This window comes from Aquila chrysaetos, chromosome Z (genome assembly GCF_900496995.4).
Source record: "Aquila chrysaetos chrysaetos chromosome Z, bAquChr1.4, whole genome shotgun sequence".
NCBI classification, from domain to species: domain Eukaryota; kingdom Metazoa; phylum Chordata; class Aves; order Accipitriformes; family Accipitridae; genus Aquila; species Aquila chrysaetos.
Window position 1 is genome coordinate 39,839,900 of NC_044030.1, and position 18,331 is coordinate 39,858,230.

General features: G+C 34.2%; 1 protein-coding gene across 2 annotated transcripts in view; it reads left to right on the forward strand.

The window, feature by feature from the left end:
• LOC115337150 (contactin-associated protein-like 4) overlaps positions 1 to 18,331 on the forward strand; it is a 255,543-nt gene that overhangs the window by 123,943 nt on the left and 113,269 nt on the right. The gene's annotated exons all lie outside the window — the stretch shown is intronic.

An 18,331-nucleotide genomic window follows, 5' to 3' on the forward strand; every position in this document is an offset into this window, starting at 1 on the left:
CTGCAGTCCTCAAGAACTAATGTGAGTTGTAAATAGCCACAAAACTGTTCTGGAATATTGCAAATATATCTTAGGTGAATTACAGAGAATTAACTCTTTTAGTTAAACAGTCAGTAGCAATAGTTTCCTTAATTTAAAATTTATTTATTTATTTAAATAAAGGTAGAATAATGTCAATGTTTATTTAGGATTATTTGTCTTTGATGTTGTAGATTAACTTCACATATTAAGGGGCTTTAACATTTCAAGAGTATCTCCTCATTATTAACAGTACAGTGGAGTTCATATACCTTACATTTGCTCTTCATTATTCATTATTGGCCAGTTATTCTTCATTCTTCACTGTAGGTCTGTACTGAGATCCTAACTTAACTCACTGCTTTTAAGAGAGATGGTTTATCTCTCTGATCTTGATAACAGCAAGTTTTACTTCATAGGAGGAAATAAATCAGACTTCCACCATTTTTTGTAAGAATGCTGAGAATCTTCCTTTCTACCCAGACCCTGACTATACGCTCAACAATGTTCTGAAATAATGGTATGATGTATGCTCATCCCACAGGGCATTTAATACAATATAATTAAAACAATTATTTATAAGGCCCTAGTGCTGCATAGTGTGCAGACTAAAGGTTTTGTATGTTCAGTTGTGTTCGTACTTATAGTTTAGGTTAATCCACTTTATGGAATGAAGTTCTCATGAAAAGTTTGGATATCAGAGTAAGAAGATCTAGCTACAGTAGGTGCACTAGCATTTTCACTGTTGTGATTTATTGATCACTTCGGACCATAGCTTTGTAAACACATGCACTCTCAAAACTTTTGCTTCTACAGAAAAAAATAAACAGTTTTGTCATAAGAAAAAATAAAAATCCGCATGTATATAGGCATTTAAAAGTTACCCTCATGTGAAAAATTTACAGTCTCTTCCTTATCAGCATTAGATCTATTTTTTTCACTAGATTCTTGAATTTTTTTTGGAAAAGATAAATTATTATTTCTTTTCAAATAAATTACATTTTTCATTAGAATTGCCTTTCCTGATTTTTTTTCATAGATCTATTACTTCTGTCTGAATTTCATTACATTACAAATTCATTTCTGCCTGAAATTCATTACAATAGCTGACACTATTGCTTCTGCCCATACATTCCAGTCCTTCAGAGACTTTTTTTTTAACTTCAGTCATTCAGTCATTTTGCCATGGTGAAGGTTTTTGACCACTAGAACAAATCTGAGATAGATATGCTAGAACTATAGCTCCCATTGTGTGAAAACCCTTAGATCCATAATGAAATAAATAAATATTGCAAATGGAATGGTAACACTAACTCAGTGCTTAAAAGTATATTTTAGAGCTGTGTCTTTAATAAAAGAAATATTGTCATGTCTATTTTTATGTTTTTGTAAAAAATAAATTTGAATATTGGAACTTGTTATTAAAGGTTTTGATTACTAGTGGCTGTAATTTTTCTTTATTTCTTAGATTTAAAACAGCTAAAAAAATACTCTTATACTTTCCTACTTCTACCATTCCTGTTGTATCATCATGTTTGCAGTTCAGATGTCTTTCTCTTCTTATCTGTCTCTTCTCCACAAATATCTTCCTACCTCCTCTCCCCCCAGAATGCCACAAATACTGCAAAAATCCAGCAATACAATTGAGGGACAAATACTCTTCAGATTACCTGTACAATCTGTTTGTCTATCATTATGTCAAAATATTTTGACATAATGCTTCCTAAAATATTTCCCAAAGGAACCCAGTAGGCTCATCTTTTCATTTTGCTCAGATAGTATTGTATCTGAACTTACCCCCAGAAAGCTTCCTCACATTTGCAGCAGCACCAGTTGAAAAAGCAGTATTTATTCCCTTGATTCTCCCCTGATGGATTTCTCCTTGAGCTAGAAAAATGAAAATTTTGCACCAAGTTATGCAATAAGTAAATTAACCACATGTCAAGTTTATGAAATTTGCCTCTAAGATATTTTTGAGTATGGTGAGCTTTGGTATTCCTTAAAAAAAACCCCACCCAGTGTTTCATTTGATGGCAGTGAAGCTGCTCATACTATTATTTAATAGGAGGCTGGATGTGATTTAACTACCCTTTTGTAAGTCTAGAATTTGGCAAAAGGGATGGAAGATGATCTTTCCCCTTATTCAGAAATTGGATATGCAGAAAATAATCATCATTGAACAATTTTGATTTTAGTATCAGTACCATTTCTTAATTTATTATCATGACTAAAGGGATTTTCAGGGATTCTGAAAAAATAAAATCATACTTCAAACATTTACTTTGGAGAAAAAAATACTGCTAGAGTTACCTGTAGTTCTTAAAGAGGTTGTTATAAAAATAAATTAAAAGAATGCTTGAAATAATTTTGTTGCAGTTACTTTTCATTGTCTTAATAAATGAATCTCAGCAGTTAAAACAGAATGGCTAGACTGGTAAGAAAGCTGAGTGATTTCAATATTTTTTTTAATAAAGTCTTTTGAAAAGTTATGGCATAAAATTACAAGATAGTAAAGCTCTTGAATGAGGTGGTGATGACTGTCAAAAGCAATCATTGAAAGTGCTATAAGTAACATAACATTATAGATATATACACATTCATATACATTATACAACATATAATACAATATTTTATATATTGTATAACTATATTATAATTGTATATTATAATTATAATTTGTTATACACATATTTAGGAGACACTAGTCTTCTATAGAGTTATATAAGGTGAACAATACAAAAAATGGTCAAGATCTTGAAAACCATTATCAGGATCTAGATGTAGAGTTTCCATTAATTTTTTTCAGCTTGATTAAGTTCCCAGTTCATTTACATGATTTAAAAATGCCATCTGACATTGTGTCATGGTTTAACCCCCAGCCAGCAACTAGGCACCACGCAGCTGCTCATTCACTTTCCGGCACTCAGTGGGATGGGGGAGAGAATTGGAAGGAAAAAGGTAAAACTTGTGCATTGAGATAAGACCAGTTTAATAGAACAGAAAGGAAGAAACTAATAATGATAATAATTACAATATAATAATAATAATAATAATAATAATAATAATAATAATAATAATAATAATAATAATAATAAAGGATTGGAATCTACAAAACAAATTATGCACAATGCAATTGCTCACCACCCGCCAACGGATGCCCAGTTAGTTCCCAAGCAGGGATCCTCCAAGGCCAGCTCCCTCCATTTTATATACTCGACATGACATCACATGGTATGGAATACCCCTTTGGCCAGTTTGGGTCAGCTGCCCTGGCTGTGTCCGCTCCCGACTTCTTGTGCCCCTCCAGCCTTCTTGCTGGCTGGACATGAGAAGCTGAAAAATCATTGACTTAGTATAAAAGTTACTTGGCAACAACTGAAAACATCAGTGTGTTATCAACATTCTTCTCATACTGAACCCAAAACATAACACTATACCAGCTACTAGAAAGAAAATTAACTCTATCCCAGCTGAAACCAGGACACATTGTTAGCATGATATTATGCTGATTTGTGAGCTCTCAGTTCCAAAGGTAAGACCAAACAATTAAGCAAAATGCATAATAATGTTGGGTGTTACCTATTGTGTTCCGTGTGTCTTTAACTCAGCCACTACAAATTTACAAAAACTGCAAAAGGAGTGTAATGATTCTTGTTTTGGTGTTGATGCTTAAAATCTTGACTCCATAGTAATGAAAAGGATCTGCATTATCCTCAATCATTTTTCGTACCTCAAGAAGGTGATCATTTTCAGTTCCTGCTTGTCGATTTGGTATTAAACAGTGCACCAGTTCACCAGTCTGATCAATCCAGTCAAAAAAGATGTAGTTAAAGAATTTAGTTCAGTTGCATTTCACTGTGATGCACTGTGATTTGATTAATGACAAAATTCTTCTGTGATTTGAGGAAGTCTTAGGCACTTCAGCTAGCAGCAGACTGTAACTGAAGGTCTGTATGTTTATAAATAAGATTTATTAACCTTTGGATATGTTGAAATAGTGAAAATAAACAGCTTTTCTTTCATTAACAATGGTTGTACTGGCATCTTTTTCACGCTGTTTTGTGGACACCTAAAGTAATGCCAAATCTGTCTCCATTTGCCAAAGATATGAAACACTTTGCATGCAGTGGAGCTGGTGGAGGTTTACAAGATACTTACTCTGTTGTAAATTATGTGAGCTAGTTCTGTCATTTGTATTTTGTGAGCATAGAATGACACAATGTGACTTCAAAATCTGAGCACCTGAACTGTGTATGTTGAGGTTGTAAAAAAACCCTAAAAATCAGGCAAAAATTGGTGACTAGTTAATTTATTTTATGTATTTTAATTATCAATATATAAATATATATTTTAAATCCTAAAATTAAAAATATAATAAAATTTATTAGTGCTATATATTATTAATATGTTATTACATATTAATTAAATATAATTAAATTTTCTCACTTTTTCTTCCCTGTTTGTGAATGACATTTGGAAATTGAAGGTCATAAATTCCAAATAAAATTGGATTAATAACTCACTTTTATTTCCAGGAGGCTGACAAACAAAATGGGATCCTCAGACCACTGCCCAGGTTGTTTAGTTTGTAACAGAAATAGTCAGCATTATAACATCTTTAAAAAAAAACCAACAAAACCTGCATATAATTATTCAGATCATCTGATATCTATACTTCATCTATCTTCAAACAGATTTTCTGTAATATGAAGTGAAATTACTCTGTTAACCTCTGATCTACTTCATGTGGTATCTGTAGCATTATCACCAAACGTAGTGCCTCACTTAAGCGACTTCGTCAAGAGATGATATACTTCATATCCTGAAAGAATCAAACCCTTAATAAGCTGACATAAACTGAAAGAGTGTCTAATTATACACTCTGCTTGTCTCATTTCTATTCTAACCTGCTCTACAAGGGAGAAAAGGGAAGAAAAGAGATCTTTCCTAGAAATCTGTGACAGTTAATATGACAGATGTTAAGCAGGCACAGCAAAACATGTATCTGAAAGTAATTCTGAATCTCTGCAGTAGCTGTTTAATAAAAAACTTATAAGCCTATTTCAAGATACTCCCTCAAGATACCCAAAGAATCCAGGTAAGAATGGCTTAACCCATTCAGATAGCTTTAAAAGTCCTCTTCATATATTTAAAATTCTAACCAAATATAAAGCCAAGGTACTGGGAAAGCCCTGAGTAACCTTGTCTGACCTAATAGCTGACCTTTAAGCAACAAATTGGACTGGAAGACCTTTCCAACCTGATTTACCCTATGATCCGATCAAATGGTATTCTTCTGAATGATTCCTGAAGTTTTACTTTACCAATTCACCTTCTCTTCTTTTTCTTTTCCATCTCTCTCCACTCTTACTATTTTGCAAAAAGGAAAAATATTGACATGTGGAAACAAACAAAAACATGCTAACATGTCATTTATTTTCAGTGGAAGGGGGATGATTGTAACATTGAGCAAACTGTTGCGCTCTCATAAAATTCCTATTCCTTGTCTACATTCCCAATGTTGAACTGTCACAGGTTCATCTATATGTGTCATATAAATCAATGAAGATAGTATTTTTCTTTAGATCACAGCCATATTTGGAAAGATTCCAACAATGAAAATTATGAAACTGTACAAGTATTCTTATAAGTTCACCATTTTCTGTCTCTCTCTTACACAGACATACAAACTTCAGCTTAAAATACTCACTTTGCAAAGTGTATGTGTAATTTTGAAAGTGTGTCTGAAAAACATGATTTTTTACATCGTTTTTAATTAGACCAAACAACAGTATAACTTCTTGTCTGAGAGAAAGTTCACATCTTTGAGTGAAACAAGCATACCAAACTAAAACTTGACTGAAGGCATTTCTTTATGACAGGTAGAAAAAATGTGTTGCAGTACCAAGTTTAAAAAGGGGACAGCTGATATGAAAGAAATGACTGAGTAGACTGTGATTCTTTGGCCTGGAAAAGAGAATATTGAGTATGGATGCAATAGAAATCTGTAAGCACAGTGGCATGAAGAGAAAGGTCAGTTGTTCATTGCCTCTACCAGTACAGCAAAGGGGGAATCATGTACCCTGCTCACGAGTCGACAAAACACATCCCTTTGAGGTTTGTTCTGAGTAGGCTGCTTAAACCTGTCCTTTCAAGACTAAATGAGGGACGCATCTTACACTGTAGTGTGCCTGACTGTTCCTTGTATATAATGCTTTCAAAAAAGAACTCAGTCTGATCATTGTAGAAGTATCTTTATAGTGATGAGGTAGTGGTCAGTATTGTCACTGATAAATATAAATATAAAAATATTTTATATATAAGGTCATACATGTATTCCATCGAAGAAAAAAACACCCTCACTAGTTCAAATAATTAGGGATGCTGGCTATAACAAAATAAACATTCTATGTTTGATAGTATTCCCAAATACAGAAAATTTAACTTGTTCTCTCTTTCAATTAATTGTACCAAGGGTTTGTATCATATGGTAAACACATTCTTGATACTGAGTTCTGGATGTTTGAATAATGGATAATCACACTGTAGTATTTTCCATGGCTCTTATCTGTTTAGACAATATTTATCATAATGCTATTATAATTTGTTTGAAGACAGATTTAGTTGTTCGTATGGAGTCTGCATTACAGTTTGGTTAATAAGAGTTGTGAGGACTTGAAATTACGTTTGCATTCCACTATGTCATACTCAGAAGGTAAATATTATTCAAGCTGAAAAATCTTGCATAGAAAATATCTAACAAAGAAAAGAAATTATTCTGAAACAGTAAAGAACCTGTAGCAACTTGTGTTTAGTAAGGCCAGAAGATCATAGTCTTTAGAAAAAAAGAGATGTACTTTTGTTAGACCCAGATTTCCAGGACAGTTATTATCTTCCTTATAACAAAGAGCTAAGATTTCAAAAAAACCCAAAAAAAACCAAACAACAAAAAACCACTGTCAGAATTACTTTAGTGCAGGATCTAATCTTTTGAACAACTGTGACCCCTCCAAATCTGTTTGTGATTGTAAGCCTTAGGAACATGAAATACATTGCCTCTGGTGATGTAGACAGGAGAAGCTGAAAGCTGTAAAGACACTTTCATGAATGCCAGCAGGAAAAATCAGAGCTTATAGAGATAGCTTCTGCAAGACTGGAAAATCTGTATGGTCTCAGGTGTTCAATAAATGCAAGGCAATAATGAAAAAAAAAAAATATTATATATATACATATTAAAAAGTATATGTAACTATTGTGTACATAATATAAATAAATTGCAAGGCAATAATAATAATATTGTTGTTGTTGAAGGTAGCAGAATCTCAATAATGCACAGCACAGCTGTACTTTGGGTTAACTCATAACTTTCTTAATGATAAGAAGTTGAGTCCACTAATATGTTTAAATTTTTTGCTGAGGATGGTTCATTCAAGTCAGTTAACCGCAAATTCATATACAAACAGCTTTGATGTAGAGAAAGAGATGTTGTTTGGCTACTGTAAAAGAAAAATATTCATATTCCTTTTTACTGAAGATTGAGCTAACTAATATATTTAAAATTACCAGGAAAAATATGAAACATGAACTTTTACATGCATGACAAAAAGTTCTCCAAAGGCAGCCTATTTGAAAGAATGTCTTAAAAAATAAATAAAAAGACAAAATACAAATGTATTTGCTGTATATTTCTTGCTTGGCAATCATAAATTAAGATTTTTTAGTTTGTTTGTAGTCTATAACTTTTTTCTCCCTTTCAAAGAATCATGGAAAAGTATGCAGTTAGGAATCAGCCTTTAAAAAAAAGAAATATAAATAAATACTTTTTTTTTTTTTTCAATAGAATAGAGGAGATCAAAAGGAAAAAGAGAAAACAAAACGAAACCTCCTAAAGCACAAACTATCTTTCTGAAAATATGAAGACAAGAAATAATTAAGACTGCCAAATTCTAGTTTGTTGAGTGAAACAATAAGAAACAGCTATGTTCTTAATTGGATTAAGTATCCATAGTTAATTTCCTCACAAACAGAATTTATTTAAGGAGGGCTTGAATGGTTGATTAATCTTGCAAGTTTTCCTCAGTTTGCATAAAGCACCCTGCAATTGTTCTAACTTGCATTATTGTTTTGTTATGACACATTTTCCACATAATGTTTTCTTTCACCTAACATGTTTTCCCTTCTTTTTTTTTTTCTAATTTCTGTAATGAAAATTTATGCTTTAATTTTTTAATTGAAAATACTGTCCTCAAAAGAATGATTTCAAAATGTTGTCTTAGCCTTTTCTTCACGTGAGGTCAGATCTTCACTTCGTAAAAAAGCAGTCAGTTCAGGAGAAATCACTGGAATTATGAAGCGATGTTATAGCTGAGCAAAAATGATCACTTAGACGTGTTAGAATATTAACTATTCTGGATTTAACAAGTTGGGTTTTACTGATGTTTTCCCTTTTTTTACATTCCAGAACCAATGTACCTTCAAAGAAAGCTTCTGTTTGTCCTGCTTTCTGTCCCTGACAGTGTCAATCATTAATTTTCAGACTTGGTTTCGATCACCTGTAAGAGGTCTTTTTTACCATGGCAGGGGTGTCTCTAACACAGTCCTATTTCAGGACTTTCTGAGGGAATACATCAATTTGAATAGATTTTTGGTGATACAGATTGCAATTCCATTCATAACAACCTGTATTTTTCCCCAAACTCCTCTGTATTTTCCATAGTAAGATTTGGGGGTCATATTTGAAGTACAGTTTCCTTGTGCAGGACAAATTTTTGTCTAGATACGTGTGCATCTTGCAGGCCATACACTCCAACCTACTTACCTGGCAGAAGATCAACAATATGGGAACAAAGCTCACACTATAGTGTAGAGCAAATCTGTCAGCACAAGAGTGGAGGTATTGTAAGGTCTGCAAAGAGAAGCATGTGAAAAAGCACCCTGAAGTGGTCTACAGAAGCACAGCTGGTTATTATAACTGCAGTGTTCTCCCATGCTGAGACACTAACTGCCATCCAATCTGAAGATGTATTCATATGACTTGGGGCAGTCAGCAACGATCTTTCTGTGAGCAGCTCAAAGCTTTGAGCTTTGTTTTCCTGCTCGCACAGCTCTGTTGAGTTTGCTGTTAATTTAACTTTGCTGAGCTGGAACTGGATTCCAGTTTCTTGGGCCATCATTGGAAAAAACTACATAAATCTCTAAGATCAAGTTAATTTTTAGATTTATAAGGCTACCTGTAGGTTTGGCTAAGAGATTAGAAAACTTATGGCAGGGACAAAGTAGAAATGGATGGTTCTGTTTTTATTGTGGTCAACAACTTCTGTCAGAGACCTCAGAACAAGATGGATGAGGTAATTTACTCCTTTGTGAAGATAATAAAAGCTATGCTGTATGATCCTCAATCCAGTAAGGTCTAGAAAGTGACTTACTAAGAATATAAGCTGCCAGGAATCTTTATAGGAGGTCCTGGTCAGAGAAAGAGCCTGGATGGAAAAAAAGCATGTCGTAAAATTTAGGTAGCAGCCTAACCCTCTGTGGCTGCAACCTCAGCTGGGAGCAGCTCTTTGTTTGGGGATAGAAGGGTCTGTCCCTAGAAGAAACCTTGCTAAAACAGTAGAAACCTTACTAAAACAGCACAAACCTTGCTAAAACCTTGATTTTTATGTCTCTAAAGCAATGTAGTAGACCTGTAATGCAACAGCATCTTAGCTCTGTTGTGCAAGGGAACTAGCTACAATCTTCAAGGAAGATTATTACAACATCTAGTAAGATTCTATGGATTTTTTTTTAATGACAGCTTAAAGATGTTCTCAACATTCTGCACAGTAGGTCTAAGTGGGGATTTCATGGGGTATCCCCAAACATAGGGCCAAGCATTCAGCAATTTGGACTGAGTGGTAAAGAGGGGTTACACCAGAGTCAGTTACAAGACCCTTTACCGGGCAAAGGATATTTTTCTCTTATTTCCAATGATTAATAACTATATACTTTCATTTGTTAGAACTATTTTAATAATAAACTGTACTAGAGCCATTTTTTAGGATACTCTTCTCTTAAGCCCCTGTTGTGTTACACACATGTACATGCACAGGTATGCGCAGATGGGGACAGACTTCTGCAGGATTTTCTCTCTAGATCTTTAGCAGCAAAAAGTTGTTAGAGGCACCTCAGACCTTAGGAGAAAGTGTCAGATAGAAAGACTTGTTTTATCCATCTAATATGATGGTGAAGAGTAACTATTTTGGGGCATTGGCTATCAAGGTTACAGGAGGAAATCAAGGTATGTAAGTGGGGATCATGTTGAATTACTACTAGATTTTTTCTTTCTCTCTTATTACATGCACAAATTTGTACATTCAGTCTGAAATAAAAGTTCTTTTTTATTATTTATCAGTGTCAAAATATCCAATCACACCAACAACATAAACAATACTACACACAATCTCACAAATTGTTCAAAAAGCAACTTTCATAACCTTTATCTGTAAATAACAAATAAACTGCAGAATAATGAAGTCTGTATGTTTTTGCTTCATGTTCATTTATCAGCTTCAGTCTTCCCAGCTCATAATTATGGTCCTAGAATTTTTTTATTACCTGTGGCAGAACCATTTTATCCTCAATTTCCTTTCTGTGTCTTCTACCTCTTTGGCACGATGAGTAAGACTTCTGGTTTACTGTCCTGTGTATGCTAAAAGCTGATCAGTACGTAGACTTCCAACTTCTAGAATGGTCTTCCTTCTGTAAGAGATGCTTATTTAAATCTCTTTCTTTACCAACTAATGAGAAAGGATTGGGCAGACTGGCAGGCAGCATGATCACACAAGCCTTTTTAGATATGACAGAGGTCTAAAGAAGTCTTGTGCATTCTTAGTAATTATTTCTTTCGTAAGATTGCCCTTAGGATAAGACTTCACACAGACCTAATGACAGATAAAACTTCACACAGACTTTATAACAAACCCAGTGACTATATGTACTGAAAGCAGAGTCTGAAAAATTTAAAGTTCATTTTTGTTATTTTTCAGTTCTGAGTTCCAGTTAATAATATTTTAGAATAAATAAATAAATATAGAAATACTCACATACATGTATCTTAAGAAAAAACACATCTTAAGCTATTATATGTAGCTTAAAATAATGGATGCATTATATAAAGGTTAACTTATTTTAAGAGTTACATGAAGAAATTACTTAATACCTACTAAATTCATGTTTGTGATGAAGTCTTATCCATCCATTATTGTATTATGTGCTTCTTGCTTCGTGGGGTTTTTTGATGTTTGTTTGTTTGTTTTTTTCCAATGTGTATTTATTCCAAATGTTTATGGGGAATACATTTTAAAGGTATTTACCAAACTATGTGATATTGTTTTTTCAGTGGCTTCTTACCTTATGGTATTAAAAAAATGAATTTATAAAGTATGATATTTATTAGTATTTTAAATACAACATGAATGACATCTTCGGTTCAAAAGTATTAGAAATCTTTTAGTCACTCTGTGTTATATGAAGATAATTTGAAATGTAGTTTGATAGCTGAAGAATTATTTCCATATTCTGACAGATCTAAAAATATATACAATTGATGCCCTACTAAATTGTCATGTCCTTTTCCTTTACTTATTTTGACATCAGTTCTGATTGCGAAGATGTTAATTTGCCAAGCAGAAGCAGTCTCCTTTTGTAATTAGCTTGATCCTTGATTTATTCAATGATGACAAAGATTTTTGGGAGCAAACAATTCCTTGTTTCAAAGAGGAGGTGCCTATTATAAAGACCAGACTATCTTACAGAATTAAATCAGTATTGGTTTAATCCAAAACTTGGCAATCATAAGTAAAAAAAAAAAACAAGTACATAATGTAGCTGTCATGGACTCATCAATTTTTTAAATAAATTACATATCAAGAGTTGGAAACTTAGGTCCTGAGAATAACTGAGTTGACTTCTGTGGGCACTTCCAAGTGCTTTGAATGCATCACTCACTATCAGATAGACTACCTGCATCAAGTTATGAAGTGTTTTCACCTCTTTCCTTTGCCAGACTGTTCTTCCACTCCTAGTATTTATAAAACACACTGATGAAGTAATCTTTAATTGTTCACTTAATTATACTGTATTACTATCCAGAAATTTGTTTTTAATTTTTGCACTCTTGGTATTCAAAGGCAATCATTCCTATTTGCATTGCTGAATAGTGGACAGGCAACTTCTTGCTTGACCTTTGTCTTGATTTATTTGTTTCCAGATTTGGGTCTTCCTTAGGAAATAGAATGGAGTTTCTACTGTAGCACAAACATACTGAAATTCACTGATCAAAGGCAAGGGATAAGGTGTCCTCCACTGTAGTCATAAAATGTTTTTTAAAATAGGGTTCACTGGAGTACCTCTGTGGTCACATGGCAGTAATGCTCTCTTTATTTCTTTTTGCTCAGATGAAAAAAAATATTAAATAAGCTTAAGTACTTGCTGTCCTTAACAGTGAATTGTGAATTAAACTGTATGTGCTTAGTGCCAATTGTAAATGAAAGAGAAAACAGTCCTCAGTGGAATTACTTTTGTCTGATGCAACATGTATTTGTAAAGTGGATTAAGAATACTAATACGCATCTCTGCAACTTTATGTTTCCTTAATTCAGGTGAGGAATAGTTTTTAGATAGATATTGGTGTTTGTTACATGAATCACATGATGATTTGGTTTGGCTTTTTTTTCAAGAACCCCTACAGGAGATACAAAAAAAATTTTAAAAGGATCCTGCTACTAGAATTGAAATTTACATTTGTATCTGAATTGCTTCAAGTTCTCAGATAGTTAGATCTCAGTTTCAATGCATTTCAAAAGCATTTCAGAAGCAGTTTATCTGTTTAGATGCAGTTTTCTCTATGAATATGAAGCTAATTCTCCGTTTCCTTCTGCCTTGCACTTAGTTATTTCCAGACAGACAGAGTAGGTAGGGATGACTAGCAAACTAGAATTATCCACTTGAGACAGCTTTATTTATACCCACTCTACAGCACCAGTGTGCACCAAAGCCAGTTTAAAGATGTTACAATGCAAGCAAGATACATTAGGTTGAAATACTACAAAAAGTCTAAGCCAGTAAAAATTAATCTGTCACACACTTCCCTACAGACTACTTCAGCTTTGTATACACTTAAAAATCATCTAAAATTGCTATTAAATTTAGTTTGAAAGTAAATCTCTTGCATCACAAATATATAGTTAAAGAACTAACATTCTTATTGTCAAGATTCTTGTAGAAGAAAAGAAGATTTTATGGAACTCTAAGTTCCACAAGCAATGTCTACATTAAAAAAGAAAGAAAGAAAGAAAGAAAAAAAGTAGTAAAATTCTAATTTTTCTCCATATTTAGTTATTGCTTTCTTTTTCTACCCCACAGAAAGCCATAAGATACCATCAATCCCCAGTTTTGGTTTAAAGAATGAGTTTAGGAGCAGTTTCAGTGCACTGTAGAATGGTACTGTTTCTCTTAGAAAAGCTGTTCCCACATGGTCTGTTTAGAATATCTAAATTAATTAAATAAAAATCAATATCAAGACTACACTTGAGCAAAGAAAAATTTAGCTGGAGAGATGTGACCACCCATGTACCTGTAGTCATTTAATCACCGTTTCCAGTTTCGCAATGCACAAATGGCTCCCACTTCCTCTCATCTATCAAGCTTTGTCATAAATGTTAGACATAAAAGATATTAAATATTCTGGAAATTATAATTATAAAAGCTGGCAATGCTTGTACTTCAGCAAAGCTGTGTGGCTTTGATTTTTTCTCTCAAACATGTTGCTGGCATGAGAGCCTTCGTCTAAGGGCACCATGATGAGAAAGTGAAAATAGAATTTGTTGGTTCTTTCATTTAAGGAAAATAATTTTTAATATAAAGAACTGTACTTCATATTGATCATGCCTCTTCAATGACACTTTATCCAGTAGGCAGTTAATTATTGAAAGAAAATGGTTGAATGTCTAGGATTAAGTGTCTTGTAATGTGGATTTTGCAATCCATACAAACCGCCACGATTACAAACATTCTTCTCACTGGTCTGTATTTTAGCTTTAACCCTTACTGACAGATGTACACATAGAGATGCAATTAAATGCTTGTTATGATTATATAAACTGAAGAGTTTAGCATGACATGTTGCCAGCACTATTCCCATATATTGTCACGTCCACTGAAGAAGCAGAGTTATGGTGACTCATGCCATGTGCACTAAATGGAATTTATTCCCATTTACGCCATGTAAGGTCTGATTCTTGATATTTAGAGTTGAAAACCCTTGAAAGACCCTTGAAAGATCAAACTGAGTGCTATGTCCATCCTGTTGTAACACTGAGATGTTCATATACTTGTGTATTCTTACTCTCAGCTTCTTGTGATGCATTTCTTACTTGATATAACACCATTAGCAGGGAGCTAGATTGAAGTAATATTTCCAGTAACATTAGGGACTATAAATAAATACTTAAATGCCTACCTTTGAGATAAATCAATGCCAGGACAAGTTGGACTTACAAGCAGTGTGCCATTTGACATGACTGCATTCTGTATTTTTAAACTTAGGATACAGAATTTGGGACAACTGAAGTCAAACCATTGAAACTTCCTGATGCAATTTGCTTTTTTTTTTTTTTTTCCTGTTAGCAAACAGAGAAGATGAAGTAAAATGTTCTGTAGAGAAGATGGGATTAGTGTTCAATGAGGCTGATACATTTTAGCTTTTCTACAGAAAGTAATGTATCAAAATTATTGTTGATACTGGACTGGTACCTTGCATTCCTTCTACTTTCTACCAGATAGCCTGTTATGAAGAAAGTTGGTGACCATCACTGATGTGTCTTCAGACCACGAACCATATATCATATTTTCCCAGTGATAAATTGAGTTATTCAAATTTATACCTTCAAAGAAACTGTCATAGTCAAAGAAATGAAGGCATACCTGATACAACAGGTTTGATCTGCACATATGCCACAGGGTGGACAACTTCGCACAGTAGCCACAAAGATTAAAATAGTCTTCTCCCCTCTCTATTTGGAGATCTAATTTCATGACGTTTCTGCAGAGACCTTCTTTATTCTCTCTCCCCCCCTGTATGGGCAGCCAACTCACTTGCTGCCTGCCCTTCCCATAGCTGATGGGCACAACTATCTCAGTCATTTCTCCTTTCCCTTCCACAAACGTACCATTTGCTGAGGTTTGCAGGTGTGTTCTTTCTGTTCCCTGTCCATCATGTGCTCTTGATTGCTTTCATTGCATGCCATATTTGCTAGTTACTTGTATTTGCTAGTCATTTATTTGTATTTAAATGCACAGGAGTATAGGAGAGGCTAAAGTACCATTAATTTGCTGCTTAGGGTACGCAAATCTGCTGGTTAGACTAATCATGGATTCTGTGTCAGACACAAAATTTCTGTGTGACAAATATCTAGAAACTTGGTATTATTCCATTCACTAGTCAAAAACTCCTACTGTGGCTTTCAGGACACATCCCCTGGGCACAAGAGAGCACTCTTGCAAATGTTCTTAAGTGATCTAGCATGTTTACAGTGCAGGCTTTGGAGATATCCTAGTTATGGGATCTCTGCATTACATTTCTGAGGCATCAGATGCCTTCTAGTGCAGTAGTATACCTGTATGTATGTTAGCTATTAAACAATGTTAAGTCTCTCATGCTGTGGATTTTTCTCTGCATCTTTTTTTAAAAGAACAGAAGATACAAATGGCTCTTACTTTTTGTTTAATATAAGAAAATATTTGTGTTTGTTCTTTGTTCTGTGTTTTATCCTGTGTGCATCATGTAGGCTAAAGATATTAAGACACCAGTGGTAAGTCTAGGAAGAAATATAATTGCAACTGATTGTATGAAACCTTTCAGTCTTCACTGAAGCCTGGGTTGAGAATGTCTCTTTGTCATGGTTTGACCCCAGCCAGCAACTAAGGACCGCATGGCCAATCACTCACTCCCCCCACAGTGGGATGGAGGGGAAAATCAGAAGGGTAGAAGTGAGGAAACTCATGGATTGAGATAAAGACTGTTTAATAGGTAAAGCAAAAACTGCACACACAAGTAAAGAAAATAAGGAATTCATTCACTATTTCTCATTGACAGGCAGGTGTTTAGAGCCATTTCCAGGAAAGCAGGGCTCCATCACATGTAATGGTTACTTGGGAAGACAAATGCCATCACTCCGAACGCCTCTCCTTCTTTCTTCTTCCTCCAGCTTTTATTGCTGAGCATGACGTCATATGGTCTGGAAAATCCCTTTGGTCATTTGGGGTCAACTGTCCCAGCTGTGTCCCCTCCAAACTTCTTGTGCAGTCCCAGAGTACTTACTGGTGGGGTAGTGTGAGAAGCAAAGGAGGCCTTGACTCTGTGTCAAGTGTCTGCTCAGCAGTAACTAAAACATCCCTGTATTATCAACACTGTTTTACATAACCTCATACTAGCTACTATAAAGAAAAATAAGTCTATCCCAGACAAAACGAGCACACTCTTCCAGGTACTTTCAGATCTTTTCCCAAACTTAGAAAACTCTTTCCTTCTTCTCCCCCCGCCCCGAATAAATGAATAATATTCTTTGAATGTATTCTGCTAAAATAGGCTACAGCAAAAGGATTTCTGGGAGGCCAAGTGACATTTTGCTACAGTTTATATCATTTTATTCCACAGATGCAGACTGCTTTCTTTTGAAAACTTTTCCTTGCTTTGTTTAGTTTAAACTTCTACATCTCTTTTCTGCTGCTCTGCATTTCCATCTGGGCTCCGAACAGTACCACTACAAAACCATCTGCTGCTGCTACCACCTTCAGTGCTGATAAAAGATTTCTTATTATTACTAACAGCTCATGACTTTGGATTCCTTTAACTGATTGTTTCTGATTTTGAAGACAGAACTTTATTTTCATTTTGTATCCTCAAGAATAGCTAAGTTCTGCACTTGTGAGTGGAACACGACTTTGTTCCATGATGTCTCTGTCTCTTGTGCTTACATTGCAGGTGTGTTAAAGCACCATGTTCACCATGGATACTGCCAAGAACATGTGTTGCCCAGTTAGGTTTTTTTACCTTGTATTCAAGAGTCTTAAGAGACTACAACACACATGTCAAAGTTATCAATCAAATCAATGACGAAATGTGAACATTACTGAAATGCTTGTGCCTGTTTTTTGTGAATGCAAAAATAAAAAAGTATTTATTTAATTAGATCAAATAAAAAGACAAAACGTGGCAGAAAGTAAATCACAGAATCATAGAATATGAAAAGTTTTCTTCCAAGCAGTAATCTTTCTTTATTCATAATCAGAATGAAGTTGTCAGTCTCCTGATACCTAACTTAAATTGTTTTTGGGGGTTTTGTTTGGTTTTTTGTTTGTTTGGGTTTTTTTAATCCTCCAAGAAGGAAATAATAGTGTTTTCAACCTGACAATTTCACAACTTCTAATTCAAGCTATGAAGATAATGAAGATAGCTCAAAACTCATGTTTTAATTTTTTCTCTGAAAGCATGAAAACTACAAGTTTATTTTATTCTGACTAATGAATACATAAGGACAACTGAAATTCTCACATAACCAATTGACTCCAGGACCCAGGTTTTTCTTCTGAACACCAAATGCTTCATATACCAATCTAGCCATGTTTTTCATCCCAAATTGATGTAATCTTGCTGCCTACAAGACAGAAGAAAGAGGACTTGATGAAAATCAAAGCCTTTCATAGACATAGCAAACCTGTTGAAAACAGAAAAACTATTTAAAAAAATTACATATTGAGGGTGCACAGGGGAGAATATGATGGTGTTCACCTGCTTAATCCTTTGTACATGGTTACATTAGTCAAGTAAGAAGTTTTAACCTTTATTTTTACCTGAATGATCACTTCAATACCTGTATCAATTCCATATAGCTCTAATTTAACTTTGCCAATCTGTTTCAATGCAGATGTGTAATTGCAGAATAAAAGTGGCCAGGTAGAAGTTTGATTAACTAGATGAGGGATAGTTAGAGAGTGTCATCAGGAAACTTGAATTTGGGGGATTATCCTGTTGTCCCATCTATTTTTGGTGTGGCTACCATGAATGCTGACATTTCTGGAAAACTGAATCTCTGGTTTTGTACTCCAAATGTTCCTAACAAGAAATATTTTATACATTGGATTTAATTTTTCCTGTTCACTGATAGCTACTTCTGAATGCAACCTTAATATACATTTGCTGAATATTTCTGCTAAAATTTAATACAAAATTAGTATTAGTATACAGAAAGATTTTTGAGCCTTATTGTTTACAGTC